Source organism: Drosophila navojoa, chromosome 2, assembly GCF_054131105.1.
Source record: "Drosophila navojoa isolate 15081-1374.11 chromosome 2, UAZ_NAV_1.0, whole genome shotgun sequence".
Lineage (NCBI taxonomy): Eukaryota > Metazoa > Arthropoda > Insecta > Diptera > Drosophilidae > Drosophila > Drosophila navojoa.
Window position 1 is genome coordinate 2,559,480 of NC_142890.1, and position 16,470 is coordinate 2,575,949.

The window sequence follows — 16,470 nt, forward strand, 5'->3', positions numbered from 1 at the left end:
GCAGCAGTCTGGTTTGCCCTCGTTTTTCTCTTATTTTTTGTGTTGTTGTTGTTGTTGTTGTTTTACTGATGTGCTGCTACTGCGTGCGGTTCAGGTTCTTGTTATGCCCGCTGACGACTTAATGACAGGCATACAAAATACAACAACGGCGTGAAAACTGCATGCCGTTGCTGTTTTCGATGATTACCTTTTAATACAAAGTACACACACACACACATACGCACACACACAAGTCTACAAATGTATATATAAAATGCAAAAAAAAAAAGCAAACCAAACCAATTCAGACCAGAGCAGAGCAGAGCAGAGGCAGCAGTCAAGCCAAGCCGCCAACAAGCCAGAGCCAGTGCCAGAGCCAGAGCGAGGAGCAGGAGGCGGACGAGGGTAGCTGGGATCTGGACCAAGCTCTGTCATGGCATGGCATGTGTAAATGACGCTTAAAATTGAAAAATTAAATGAGAAATTATTATGTGTGGCGGCAGCGCCAAACGAGAAATGGACTAAGCTAGGGAGGGGCTTTACGACACATGGGCTCCCAGCGGGACATGCGTGTGTGTGTGTGAGTGAGCGAGGTGTCGCGTCATTAAATTAATTTGTCAAATATGTATAAAATAATAAATTACCTTTTTGTCAGTTACTCGTTTATTAATTTGTACATGGCAACAACTTTTCGGTGTTGTCCCGGCGCTCGCTTCAAAATGAATGACTGCACAAAAAGGTTTTTGGCAGAGCAGCAGAAAAAAACAGCAACAACAACAACAACAGCAACAACAGCTACAGAGGTAGGTGCCAACAAGAACGGCTAAAAGTCAACTAGCATAAAAAATTATGATGTGTAAAAAGCGAACATATAGTATGAAAACTCTTTATGTGTGTGTGTGTGTGTGTGTGTGTGTGTGGGCGTGGACATGGACGTGCACGAGTCAAAGTCTGAGATGGGGCAACAAATTGGCGCAACCTGCGCATCATGTGTAGCATTCAAGCATTTAATGGCAACGTGGCAATGGCAACCATCAGCCGACGTCATATATTTTCTCAATATACATACATATATACATATGTATGGACAGAAGTTGATTTTTATTATTTTATATATACATTTCTTGTTGTACTATTTATTATTTAACGTACGTTTCATTTGGGCCGGGAGTTTATTTTCATTGTATGCCAAAGAGCTGAATGATTTATGATTTATTCAATGCAATGACGGGCAGTTTGTGTGAGCATCAGCGCGGCTGTTTGTCTGTTAAATTATTTTTTAATGTGTCTATTAAAAAACACAACAGCTGCAACAACACCAACAGCAACAACAACGACAACCACCGACAAGCCGGCGGCTGCAATTTGGATCAGTTACATGGCCCAGGCCATGTATCAGGCGCAGGCTTTGCATCAGACCTGGTCTCAACATGCCGCCCGTCGTGTTCGGGGATTTGGTGCCGGCATTAACATCAGCCAATACAAATAGCATGCCAAATTGTTGTGGATGAGCAAAATTTGCCGCTGCATATGAGAGCAATAAAAAAAAAACTCAACAGTGGCGTCTCCAAGTGGAGCCAAAGCCAAATGCGATTTGGTGGGGCATTTGTTTTAAATTACCCTAGCGTGTAAGCGATGAGCGAGTAAATAGTCCGCACATAAAAAGCAACTACAACAACAACAACTACAACTACAAACAATAAAAACAAAATAAACAACAAATTGAGCAGTCGACAACAACAGCAACAACAACAAGAGCGCGCCTAAGCCTCCGGCTGAAGCGAACTAGTTTTAGCTCCATGCATTGGGTCAAGCGGACCGCAGATAAAGTAGCGCATTGAACAGACTCGAGATGATTGGATTTTCGGCTGGGGGGATTAGAAGTGGCCCAGCAGTGATGAGCCATAAAATGGCTGTGCTCTTTGAGTCCTTGCACAAGGATCAAGTGGGATTTGCTCTAATGTTAGCTACTTTTGCCAGCATATGCCAGTTGAGGCCGGGCTAGGCTCTAGTTGGTTTTCAATATTTTACAGCTCAGTGGGAGATGGGAGGAATTTGGAGGGTTTTGGTTTTGTAGAAAGGGATAAGAGTAAGGCAGGCAGGAGGAGGGCAAGGCAGGATCTTATATTATATATGTATATATGCATATCTTTGCTGAGATCGATGATCTGCATTGTTTTAACCATGTTCGTATTCTTGCCCACCCCTCTGCCCATTCATCTGTTCAGCTCTCCGTTCTTTTCCTCTAAAGATCCGTCAATCTTGCTTTCCATCTATCCGTCGTTCTATTTGTCTGGCCTTTGGTAAATATGAGTATCAGATATACATATATACTGTGTGCTTACTCTCCCTCATATGTAAAACAGAAACTTAGATTCAGGTGATTTCTAAGTCGATTTGTCCCAACTGAAGCATTGCTGCTTGTCTTAATGTTTAATTGAGTAAACATGAGTATCAGATATGTCTATATACTGTGTGCTTACTCTCCTTCATATGTAAAACAGAAACTTAGATTCAGGTGATTTATAAGTCGATTTGTCCCAACTAAAGCATTGCTGCTTGTCTTAATGTTTAATTGAGAATACCTTAACATACGTTTATTATATGATATCAAAAAGCAAAGCCTTTAGATATGCTTCAATCTGCCGATATATAAAATAATCTAGTGAGAAGCAATCGACAAGAATATACCCGAAAGCAGAGCTAGACTTCCACGATGCATAAAACGAGTACAGCCAGACACATAAGCATTAACTAAGTATTAACTAGATTTATAAACCAATAGCTAATTATGTATTAATTAAATTTACATACCAATACTCACTCACATTAACCAAGTATTAACTAAATTTATATGCACAACAAACTGCTTTAAATTGAACGAAACACTTGAAATTCTCTTCCGTTTCTTTCACTACTTAATAATCTCATGCATGTCCGCACTCTGCTCTGGCTCGTGTAAATACAAACAAAAAGTCAAGTAAAAATAGGAAAGCAATCCATTGTAGTAGAGTGAAGCAGTGCGCACACACATATCACTGCCACGGAGCGAGCGAAATACTTTGAAGTTCTGCCCGCACCGCGCTGCAGCAGGTGGAGAGGCGAGGAGACTGTGAAAATATTTACCCAAGTCAAATTGTTAACAGTAATGACCAATTGGGAAAGTCGATTAACAAAGTGCCGGCATTTCAACAGTGGAGCTCACTTCAGCGCAATTACCCCAACCAGTTTGAGTTTTGTGTATAAATCGGATTGACGCCAACAGCCAACAGCCATCAGCCGTACCGACGGCTGATCGGATGCAATGTCGTCGATCTGTGACTGGATAACTGTGAATCGTTTGCCACAGATATCCGTGTCGAGTCCAAGTGCATTTGACCGTGGCTAAATTAAAATATTCTCATTAAGCACGACCCCTAACTAGGACTGTCAGCTATAATTACGTACGCTATATGCTTGTGCTCTGCTCTGGCTTTGTTCAGCTCAGCTCAGCCAGAAGCGGCAGAGAGGGGCGTGGATGATGTATTAATTTAGAGGAAGCTTACAACAACCACCAACAGCAGCACCACCAGCAGCAGCAGCAGCAACTATAACAACAGCAACAATGCTGGCGACAATGACATCGGACACGGCCACAACCGCAGGAAGAGAGTCAAACTATTTCACAGCTAAAAATGCTATTATGCGTTTGTATTAACACGGACATGGAGACAGCAGCACACACACACACGCACACACACACATACACACAGGCAGGAATAGGAGCTGTAGCAACAGAGTAAAACACGTGCTAGCAACAAACACACACACACACACACAGACACACCGACGCAGCCAACATTTTCCAACATTAACAAGCACGTCGCATGCAAACTAACTGTACCATTGGAGCAGAAATATCACTGATACGAATCATATGCGGCAACGCCAAAAACGCAAAGCATGCAGGCGACATAGTTTAGAGTCCCACACACACACACACCCGCACACACACACATACACCTGGTAATATACCTGATGCGAGGGCTGTCTAAAACATAATATATAATTGTTTCTACAGCGATTTGATGGCGCTAGATAACATGGATTTTAATTCACCTGGCAATTATCTAATCTACTTAGTATCTATCTAACACAGCGAGAGTGGAAAAACGTATTTCATACATATACATACGTAACTCATTTAGCTGAAATGCTGTGGCAAAATTCTAGAAGCGACCCCCGGCTCGTCCTTTCCAATGCGTGCAGCTCAACGTACGCTAAATAGTTTGCGCATATGAGATACAGAAGCATCCTTTGTGTTGCTTTTAGATGAACACACATGTACCGCTATGTATGCACATATATATTCATTTCTATACATATGAATATATATATATTTGTATGTGAATATGTGGCTGCTTACACACACCTGCCCATGCAGCTTGGGATGCTGGGAAAAGTTAGTTACGAGCTCCAAACAATGATATTACGTAAAATATTTTGAAATTGCTGCTGTTACAGTCATGACTGTTCTACACACCCACCCACACACACACACACACACACACAGGCACACACTGGTCGCGCTGGTCTAACTGAGTGTGAGTACGTTGTCTATGGAGGCGTGGCAGCGGTCTTGGGATTGCGGCCATGTGGCATGTGACAGCAAAGCGCTGCCAGCTCCGCCCCTGCACCTTTGCCGTAATTGTGTGGCACATGACCCCGCCAGCGTGTCGGCATGTATGGCACCCTTTCGGGCAACGCAAGGCAAGGCGGGGCAACGCAAGGCGGGGCAGGGCAAGGCAGAGCACAACGAGTGGGAGTTGCAATAACCACAATTTCAGATGCTGCTTGCCAAAAGGTGCCCGACTCGACGACTCCTAATTCCGTGGCGTCTCCCACAGTCTCCCCCCTACCGCACGCCCTCCCTCATCGTGCCCTGGCCTAAACGTAAGCTCATTACATTTTGGCTTTGTTTTGGACTAATTAAATTTGAATGACTATTTTCACTTAAAAAGTTTTTGCCAGCTCTGACTCTGTGCTGCGAACAAGTGGGGTGACACTGGCATAGTGGGCGTGCCATGGGCGGCTGCCTGGCTGGCTGGCTGCAAAACTCTTGAGTAAGATATAAACAGAGCCCGTGGCCCGTGAACCCAAACAACAGCACTCAGTCCAGAGCAGCAAATGCCAAAGTGTCGCACGGTTGTCACACAAAATATTAGAAATAATACTTAACCATAGAATTGCACAGCTTTGCTGCTGGCTGCGGCAAAAAGGGGTTAATTGTGCTGCCCACGCAGCCCAACCTAACAATTTCTTTCTAGTTTTTTTAGCTCTCTCTCTTTCTTCCTTTTTTTGTTTTTGTTTTGGTGCTGAGGGGTTTCAGATGTCAACTGCGAAATTAGCAGCGGAGGCAAATGGCAACCGGAAACGTGTGGCGAACCGGATATAAGCAACGTTGACTGCAGCAGACCCAAACACCAACAACAACACCAACGGGATCTGTCATCGAATCCATTTTTGATGTCAATTTAAATATTTGCATAGGCAAAAATATGTATTACATAAAGCTAGAGGCATCTATGCGTTATTTAAAGCGAATTAAAATTAAATGCATTCGCATGGGCATTCGCATTCGCGCTCAGATTGGGATTCGCATTTGCATTCGATTTCTGCCATTTCATGCGCGTTGCATGCCAAATAATTGGTCGACGGGATAATAGATATTAATGAATTTTGCGCCCAACAATAAACTGTATCATTGCAATGAGAAAAATGAAACGGCAAACAGTAAACAGCAAAAATGTGCAAATAAATAAATAAATAAATAACAACATATCAATGAGCAGCAGCGCAGCAGAGCGCTGGAGAGCAGGAGCACGAGCAGGAGCAGAAGCAGGAGCAGGAGCAGGATGCTCCATTTGAATAACAACAGCAACAACGCCTACAAAGGACCCTTTGCACATATTTAATAGTGTTGAAATTAAATGAAATAAAATTCGCCGAGGCACTCTATATACATATGTCTGTGTGTGTGTGTGTGTGTACGAAGTTGCATTTAATATTGTTGTTGGCTCTTTACGATATTCGCGGCAGCGTCTGTAACCACAGCAGAACGCTCAAATCAATTAAGCGAACAATTTCATAAATGTGCAAACATTTTTAAGTAAATACGGGCTTAATGAAAACTCGCACACTATCAGCGCTGCCGGTGGATGAGTGCTATTAAAAATATACACACTTTTATTTACACACGCCAATACATCTCTTCAAATGCCTTGTTGAACAATTGTTGAGCTTAAATCGAATCAATTGCAATACTTTCAAGTCTATTAAGCCAGAGAGCTCGAAATTTGAAGCATGTTTTCGATTTGCAAAATGCTTAAAAATGCATGCCACGCCCAGCTCAACATGCGAAATTGTGCTGCAATAAAAATTTGAATAGATATATATAAAATACATATTTTTATCAACGTTCACAGAGATAGAGAAATTTAATATTGCTTCATAAATTCAGTTGATGGCGTGCTTTCAGTTGTTATTGCATTAAATGCGAATGCTTGACAATCCCCACATTCTTATATATTGCATGCTGCACACTCTAATAGTGACAGAACTCTTTTTCATTTTGGTAAAATTTATATTATATAACAGTTAAGAATGCTCAATTGATTAAGCAACATTTACTCTCCCTAGTCTGCAGCTGACTGACATCAGTTAAATTTATTCCAAAACAAATACTTTGTGATTTGACATGCCTCAATGAGGGGAGCTCATAATTCATGGGTCTTTTTGTAAAGTAGGTCAACGGCGAACAACCTGTAAAACTTTGTCATTCTGCGTCGACAACTTTTTTTTTGTACTCTTTCGATTGAACAGGCGGACAATAAACTTCATGTGCTCATAAAAAAATAAATAAAATAAATAATATTTTCATATTCTCATACAAAAATATGAATATAATAAATAATATTGTCTATTGTCTATTATCTTAAGCTGATTATAATCAAGTTCTATTTGAAACAATTCTATGGGAAAAACAAAGGCAAAGGTTTAAATCGTATAGCATATATTCAATATTAATGACGAATAGAGCCTTCATTACATTAAACAGAAAAACTTCATCATCTTGATGCAACCCAACTGAAGCTATACAAATGCAGCATTATATTCTCATTCAAGTCTTTTTTTTTAGCATTTTTAAACAAAATATATAGTATTATATATATAAGAAATGATACCTTATGTACTTACCTATAAAGCTCTGTTGAGAATTAATCTATTGGAAACTCTTACACAAGTATGTGAACTGATTCTGAAATTTGTATTGTATTATTATTTATTAATAAATCAGTTTATAAACCAGAATTTTTAAACATAATATATGTCATTATATATTTAGTAAATGATATCTTATGTACTTACCTATAAAGCTCTGATGAGAATTAATCCATTGAAAACCCTAACACTATGTGAACTAATTCTGAAATTTGTATTGTATTATTATTTATTAATAAATCAGTTTACAAACCAAATGAATTAAATTTGGAGTGCCCTCCAGATGAGGGCTTTAACGTGTAATCAGAAATTTAAACTCTCTCTTGCTTTATGTATAATTTTTATACGTATGCACTTCACACTCAACCAATATACCCCGGTTTTTCTCGTCGCGAACGAGCATATAAATATGTTAATAGCCACTTCAAAAATGCACCGCACATTGCATAGTTATAAAACGGTTTTAATGAAACACATATGCATACATACATGCATACATACATATGTATAAAGGCCAGATGGTCATCAAAGCTCTGCTCCAGTTTACATTTTTATGCATGTGACTTGGCCAAGCTATAATCCACATGCGCATAGTTCATTTTGGTATTGGTTAATAAACCAACTGGGCCATGTTTGACGCGCTAACAATAAGCCAAGCCGTGTTAAATCGTATTAAAGGCCGCGTTAATTGGCTGCCAGCTGTAAAATTTAACAATCATTTTATGCGGCGCTGTTTGCCGTTTTGGACAACTTTGTTTTTTGACAAACTACAATTTGTGTGTATGTGTGTGTGTGTGTTTGCTTGTGTAAATTGGCGCACTGAATGGGTATTAAGAGGCAGCTAGCTTTGGAATTGTCCTCGGGCCTGATTATAATGAAATATGAACATTAACCGCATTAGTTTAAATATACAAATATACCGCAAAAACGTAAAGTAAATACGACCATACACACAGACACACACATACATACGTACATTAAGCAGCATTTGCTTTGTGGCTGGGCGGCTTTATATGTACATATATATAGGAGATGATAGACAATTTTGGCGCTGAACAAGAAAATTTAATAATGAAATTGAATTTACAATTATTTTTGTTTTGTTTACGCACACACACGCATACACATTTGTGTGCATACATATATAAGTACTTAGGTACATACGCAAACAATGGCTGGCTGCGTGGGCTACTCTCTTTTTCTATGCATATGTGTGGGTGTATGTATGTTTGTGTGTGAGTGTGTGTGTTTGTTATTGGTATGGGACTCCGTCAATATTTGATTTGCGTTAAGCGTTAAGTCGAGGGCCACATCAAAGCAACGATGACAATGAGGCGCGCACTTAGGTTTGGGATCGAGTGGGGGTTGGGGGCTGGCGCTATAACTAAAATGTGATTAAAAGCCCCTTTTGTTTGCATATAGTCAGCGGACAATTACATATCAATTAATGTTGAATTAAAGCTGCACACACACACACACACAGCGCCATATAAATAATGCAATTAACAGCCGGACAGAGTTAAGAGCTGCTGAGTCGTCTCCATCCATCGCTCTGTGTCTGCCTCAGCGTCTGCTTCGCCTGCCTTCTGGAATGAAGCAATCCGATGCTCAATTAACGCAAACAGTAAAATCTTAAGTAATTGCAATAAAACAGACTACCTGAAGTACATATTTTATAAAGTTACTCGCCTCGGCAGGTCGCGCTGCCAAGTAAATATGCCATAAAAATCAGCGCTCAAGCAGGCTGAAGGCACTGCCGCCAGGATAAGGATGAGAATGTTGACGACGACACCGGCACCGACACAGGCACCGACACAGGCAGCAACTGCGACAGAGACGAGGTAAGTCAGTCAGCCGAAGCAGGCGAGGACACCAGCCTTATCGGCATCGCACCAAATGAAGAGCTTTCACATGTCTGGCACATAAAAATGGAACGCTGTTAAACGCACCATGGGGAATGGGCTACCGGGTGGTGGTTGGATGGGTGCATGGGTGTATGGGTGGTGCGAGCTGGCTGCCAGTGATGTGGTGGTCTGATGCGAACGGAGTTGAGCCAAAGTTCGTTTGGTGTCGGTGTCTAAAAACGGCAGCAGCCAAAAATTGCTTATGTTTTCATAAAATGAAGCGCAAACATTTTCTGACTGAAAAGCATAATAAAAACATAAACAACAACAAGAACAACAGCTGAGGCACAGGCAGGGGTAGAGGCAGCAGCCGAGTAGAAATACGCGAAATTCTTTTGCCTTGAACTCGAAGAGGCTGTAATCTGATTTTATTATAATTTTGATTTTGCTTTCTTTTCATAAATTTTATAACAAACTCGCAGCGGGCGGGGCAGCCGCACGCACACAGAGCTGAAGGAAAAGCTGGGGAAAAAACAATGCAAAGCAAAAACCACCGCCAATAATAATAATCATAATAACAGCAACAACAACAACAACAACTAACTGAGCTTAACTTTTTTTTTTTTGGCCAGAATGCGTTGCTTGCCTCGAGTCTTATATTTTTGTCAGTCGCCAAGCAGGCGTAAAATAATAAACGCGAAATAAAGTGGAGCCGCACAAACACAGGAAACCGCACACACGCATACACATGTGCGCTCGTGTGTGTGTGTGTGCCACACGTGTTGCCCAAATGGCGCTGCTTGAGTCTCGTCCTTTTGGCTGTTCGCCGAAGCGTTTACACTGATTTTCGCTTTCAGTCAATTTTAAAGACAACTTTAAGCCGCATAGCTAAACAAGGCAACAACAACAACAACAACAACAACATGAAACAAACAACAAGAGCAGCCCATTTACTTGCTGTTACATTTTTAATGAGATTAAAATAGGCTCACACAACACGACAGCAGCAACAACTTTCACACACTCAACACCCGCAGCACACACACACTCACACACACGCACACACACACACACATACAAAGGCACGCTTAATGTAGGTGCGTACTTAATGGCAATTTGGGGACTTGTGCTTGGATTTTTGTTGTGTTTTTGTTTTTTAAAGAGTTCTTCTTTGCCGTGCCACGCCCCCTCCCCTGCCTAAAGAGCTTTTGTGTTTTTGGCGGGCATGTCGAGGCATGCAGCGCCGCCTTGGCCACTCATTAATCTACGAGGCATTAATTTCTCACCGCAAAATCCAATCTAAATTGCATAAATCAACAGGCCGTAACGAAGGATGTGCACGCCCACACCGCCCACACCGCACATCACCCATCGCCCACTCGACGCCCTGTAACAGTAATTGGGTCACTTGTATGCGAAAAACCAGCGAACTGTTGCATGTGCACAGACGATCAAGGGAATGGTGTGGGTGGGGGGCGGCGGAGGGGCGGTATTTGGATATGGCATTTGGCTGGCAAAATGCATTGCAATCTCGCAGCTACTTTGTCAAGCGGCAGCTGCTACAATAACATCAGCGATTGCAGCTAGAACAATCAGAGGACTCCAGATGCAATTCGATATGGGCCCATCGAAGCCGAGCGACGAGCAACGAGCAACGAGCTCTCCGGCAACGCTCTCCGGCAGATTTGTGTGCCCTAATTAATTAATTGAAATTCATGAATTGCACATGCGACTGGCGCTCCAAGAGCGATGCGACGCGACGCTGGCAGCTCGCTGGTAGAGGTTCGAGCTGATGTTGCCGCCAGCATTGCCGCATATTAATTGCAATCAAAGCTCAATGGGCGACGCCCCCAACCACACACACACACACACACACACATACACATGCACTTTGACATTTACATACACATTTACAGTGATCCATAAGCGTTTAAACAAAAGTGTGCGGCGGCAGCTGCTGCGTCGTTATGAAAGTTGAGCCAAGAGCGAAAGCCGCTTAGCCACCGAGGCGTGTTTTAATTTATTAATGGGAATTTATCGAATAGCGACAGTTCCACTTTTTGTTGACTGCAATTCCCAAGCTGAGCATCTCCCCTTCCCCCCCCCCCCCCACTCTCCCTTATCCACTCTCTTTCGTTTGACCTACTCCTGGTGTTCCCTGCCCCTTCATCTTCATCGGCGGCTTATCTATGCGTCGCGTAATTTCGTTTATTAAGTGGCACTTAATTTAGTGGGCGTGCGCGCTTTGCCTTTTCCCAAATCGACAAAATATTGAAATTGACAGCCCAGCTGAAGTTGGCCTATTGGAGTCGAGTGGAGCAGGTTCGAGTAGTTGGCTTACTGGTTTCTTGGTTTTTCGGCTTTCAGATTACGGATTTCTATTAGCCGCTGAGCCACTGCCATTTAGCCATTAGGGAAATGCCAGTAGCTGAACGACTATCGATTAGGAAATTCATGATGTATCTGTATCACTTAGCCAAGCGCTAAGTTTTCTCTATTTACATGGCAGCGTGTGACAGGCGGAACTTGTTGACCAACACTGGCACTGGTGTTATTTATTGAATAATATAGAAAAGTAATTTATGTATATAATGCATATATATGTATATTTACATTTATATTTGACATTTTAAATTATAAAAAAAATCATTTGGTATGTAAGAGACCAAAATTAATGATTTATTGTGTAATAATAATATTTTATTTTTGTACTTATATTTTAGGAATTATTTAAATTATTGCTAAAATTAAATACCTTCACATTTTAAATTAATTTAAAAATTATTTTCCTTGTGAATGACAAAATTTAATGATTTATTTTGTAAAATAATATTTTATTTTTATATTTATATTTTATGAATTTTTTAAGCTATTGCTAAAATTGCATACCTTGACATTTTAAATTTTTAAAAAATTATTTAGCTAATAAAAGACAAAATTCAATGATTTATTGTGTAATAATATTTTATTTTTATATTTATATTTTATGAATTATTTAAACTATTGCTAAAATTTAATACCTAAAACTATAATAAATTAATTAGAATTTATCAATTAACGTAAATCTAAGTGAAATATTGTAATTTCATTTCACTTAATACCCAATTGGATAACTTTCAGCTGCAGTACAGTCTTCACTCTCAGAGCGAGCCCAGCCCAACTATTGATGGATTAGCACAGGACATATTGAAGCGAGTAATGCGAAATTGAAACTTACGCTTGGCCATTTGAATAATGAGCCAGTTTACACAGAATGACAGAGACATAAATTCAAAATAAAAGCCAAGACAATAAAACATCTCAAGCCATTTGATTGTCTCGCTGCAATTTCTTTGACTACATATTATTCTCATTCGGTCAGTGCTCTCTCATTGTATTACTTATGCAATCAAAAGCCGACAAAGTAAATAGCCTGCAGCTGGTTAGCCAGCACTGATTTTCCAACTCAATGACATTTATTTGGGAGTTTGTGTAGTCAAAGTAAGATTTATAAATGCTTAATGTGTTCATAAATAATTAATATTGCTTTTTAGCTTTCGTAATCAAATAATCATGGTGTGTGCATAATTTGTTGTCCTTTTATGGCTCGGGGCAAATAAAAGAAGTCAATAAATCAAGCAAATTCAATATAGAGCATGCAAAAGTATATATCTAATAAACTATTTTATGTATGCAAATATTAAATATAATTTATGTAATTTCTAAAGCTTCTTTTAAAATCACATATATAGGCTTATTAAATACATAGAAATCATAAGATATCTAAAAAAATTTAATAAATTATTTAATTTATATATTTTCTTAAAACTTCTACTAAATAAATCTATAAAACTCTTAAAAATTCTTTTCAATAAATAATTAAATACATGCGACTCCGAAAAATTCTCAAAGCCTTAACAAAGAAGTTACATAACTTATTTAATATATACAAATCTTAAAACTTGTGCTAAATTCCATAATCCCATCGTTAACTTCTATTTAACTTCAGTCGAGTAAAAATATTTTGATACTTTAAGCCATGTGGACGACACATAGGCCAGCACGTTTAGCTCGGCAAATGTTGGCCTAATCAGTGGAAAATGTTTTCAAAACATTGCGGAGCGCCTCATCAGTTGTGGGCCAAAGTGGGCGAGCCAGGCGACAGCCGAAACCAACTACAACATGGAGATAAACAACAGGCGCACCGCAACAATAACAACGATGCCCGCCCACTGGGCGCAACTGTTTCGAACTTGTGCGCGCTCTCTTCGGCTGTTAACAGCGCGAATATCGTAAAATTCGAAATGTCGAACATATGCATGGCTGTGCATGCTAAAGAGCGCGCCAAGTTTAAGAGCGTAGCGTGTTCGAAAAGAGCGAGTTCGAAAATGAGCTTGAGAGCACGTCTTTCGAGTTCCTGTTGTTGTTGCTGCTGTTGCTGTTCTCGTGGCTGTTAATGCCTGCGCCTCGTCGTCGTTATGTGCGAAAGTCACGAACATTGGCCGTCGTCTAACGAAAATGTGTATGTGTCACAGTGGGAGTGTGTAAGTGTGTGTGCGTGCGAGCCGCTCGTGTGTCGGCATGTGCAAAACTCGCGGATGTAGATGTAGGCCAATGGGTAGTCGACGACGACTACAAGTACACGAGCAAAGGACTACAAAGCAACAGCAACAACAATGCCAAACAGAAAGAGAGCGAGAGCGAGCGCGTGGGCGCAAGAGAGAGACAGTGAGACAGTGAGGCAGTAAGGCGGCGAGCGTGGGAGAGGGAGAGCACGCGGCTAGTATGCCACACAAATGTTGAATAGTTGCGGAAGGTTATGAATTTCCGTGAGAAATTACTACAAGTAATATGTGAGTGCTATATGCGCATACATGTATATGCTAGCAGCGCGATTATGTGTGCATGTAGGTGTGCCTGTGTGTGTCTGTGTGTGTGCATGCATGTGTGTTAGCCTGATTGTGAATACAGGTCCTGTTTTAGCTCAGGCTTTAGCCAGAGTCGAAGCTGGCGTTGCTGCTGGAATTTGAATTGGTATAGGGATTGGGCTTATGCATGGCCTGTTCGCTCGTGTGTGACCACGTGAACGTCGGAGGCGTTGTTATCCATCCCACTAACATACACCCTACATGTGTGCGTGTGTGTGTGTGTATGTGTGCGTGTGAGTGTGTGTGTGTGCTCATGTGTGCATGCTGATAACAATGTTGCACTTGCTAATGCATTAATTTTAATGCATTTCGGTGTCGCATAGCTCCTCCAGCTGGGCCGTTTAAATTTCCGATGCTCCCACAGGACACAAGTTCCAGTTACAGTTCACTTAATTATGTGAATGCCGTTGAGCTGCTTTTGCAGGCAGCAGGCAGCAGTCTACAGGCAAGGCAATAACAAAAGGAGCAAAAGTCATAGCCAAGTGTTGAGTTATCCATCTTAGCTTTGAAGGTGCCTTGGCCTTCCTCTGCTTTTGCTTCTGCTGCTGCTTCTGCTTGCTGCTTCTACTTATGCTTGCTGCTCATATTTATGTCCCCCTCTTTGCCATTTTTATCTGCTGCCTTTTGCATTGCTTATGATCAAAACTCTGGCAAAGTGTCGTCCTCATCATTATCGCTTTTGTTTCAAGCTGCTGCTGCTGCTGCTACGGCTTCTGCCCGCAGCAAAAGAGCTATGGCAGAATCCTTTGGTCCTTTGGCGCCGGCCTGACACTTTTCTGACATTGTGCAAATGAATAATTGTGCTTTTCTTTGCCGGCAGTGCAGCCCGCCCAGCCACAGCCACAGCGACAGTCCCAGCCCCGACCACAACAACTGCACATCCGTTCCACATCGCTCGCTCAATGTCTCATCATCATCCTCGTCGCCGTCGTCGTCGCAGTTGTCGTCAGCCTCGTTGCTCATTCGCTGGGCCGTTGTCATCCTCATCAGCAGCAGCATTATCATCATCATCGTCGTCGTCATCCTCTGAATCATCATCAGCATCCTGGTCATCGTCATCCACATCGTCATCCGCATCCTCATCGTTGTCCTCATCGCCTGTGCTGGCCGACCACAGCCAAACAAGCAGCTAAACAGTCGCTTAGCCAGCCTGTCTACTGACCCCTTTTCAATGGCCATCCGCTGGATATGGCAATGGCCAGCACTGGCTGGACAGCTCTGGCTGGACATTGCCATCCTCTATTCCACACTGTTTGCCCATTCATTTTGTTTCTGTTTGCGCTTTGATTGACGGAGCTACGCTGAGCTGAACTGAAGCTTTAGCTGCTGTTGCTGCTGTTGCTACTGTTGCTGTTGCTGTTGTTATTGCTGCTGCCGTTGCATGTCCTTGCGCTTGTCCTTTTGCTAGCCAATGCCATTGCGCTTTGCCAGCGTTATTAATGATTTCTCCAAAGTTTTCGCTACATTTTATGCTACATCTTCTGCCCGGCTGGCCCCCCGGATTCTCTGCTTGTTTATTCTTGTTATTGTTGTTGCTGTTGTTGGCATATTGTTGATTGTTCTTTTATCTCGTCTCTGTCAATTCGCTGCGTTATATTGCTGCGTTTCATTTGACTTTGGGTTTTGAATTTCCGCCAGCTCCCATGGGCAGCCAACATTTTGGCTTCCTTCTCGTCGGCCATTGCCCGGCTCCATTTATGAGCAGCTCAGCCGGAGTTTGGTTACGTTGAGTTGATCCTCGAATGCCTTTTTGCCGCTTGCTTTTGTCTATCTGCTTACTTGCCATTTCCCTTCAGATAAATACTTGTCAATCAGTTATTAATTGCTTTTCAAATTTTATTGAATTTGTGGTTTCAGCTCGTTGCGAGCAGCTCCTCGCGCTCTCCCTCACCCTCCCCGTTTCCCAGTCGCCCTCGCTATAGATTGACAAGCCAATGCCCAAGCTGCAGCTCGACTCCATCTCCCCAGGCTAATTAACCCAGACGATTCCCACTGCCGCTGCAGAAGTAGTAAGTGCAACTGCTCTCAAAAGTCAATCAATTCCAAGGAAACTATTGCCAGGAATTTTGCCTGTTGCCGTCGTTGAAATTCACTGAATAAATTTCCTCTGAATGGCATAACTTGGCACTACTTTTAATTATAGTAAAATATACATTTTTATGTATCATAATATCAGAAGATAATTAATAAAAGATGTGAATCAGCTTGTAAGCAATAGTTGTAAAAATAACCCTTCAGATTTTTTTATGGGAGAACTTAATTTATTATGATTAAAGATATATAGTATAGATATAGATATACATACGTGCATATGTACCTGTAAATTATATAGAAGAAATAAATTATTGTTGGAATTTGGGAAATATACAAATATTAAGCAATTAAATGTATTTTAATAAAAATTAAAAAAAAAAAAACTTTTTAAATTAAAAAAAAAAGTACTTGCAAAACTGTTTAGGTAAATATTTTAATTTAAAAAA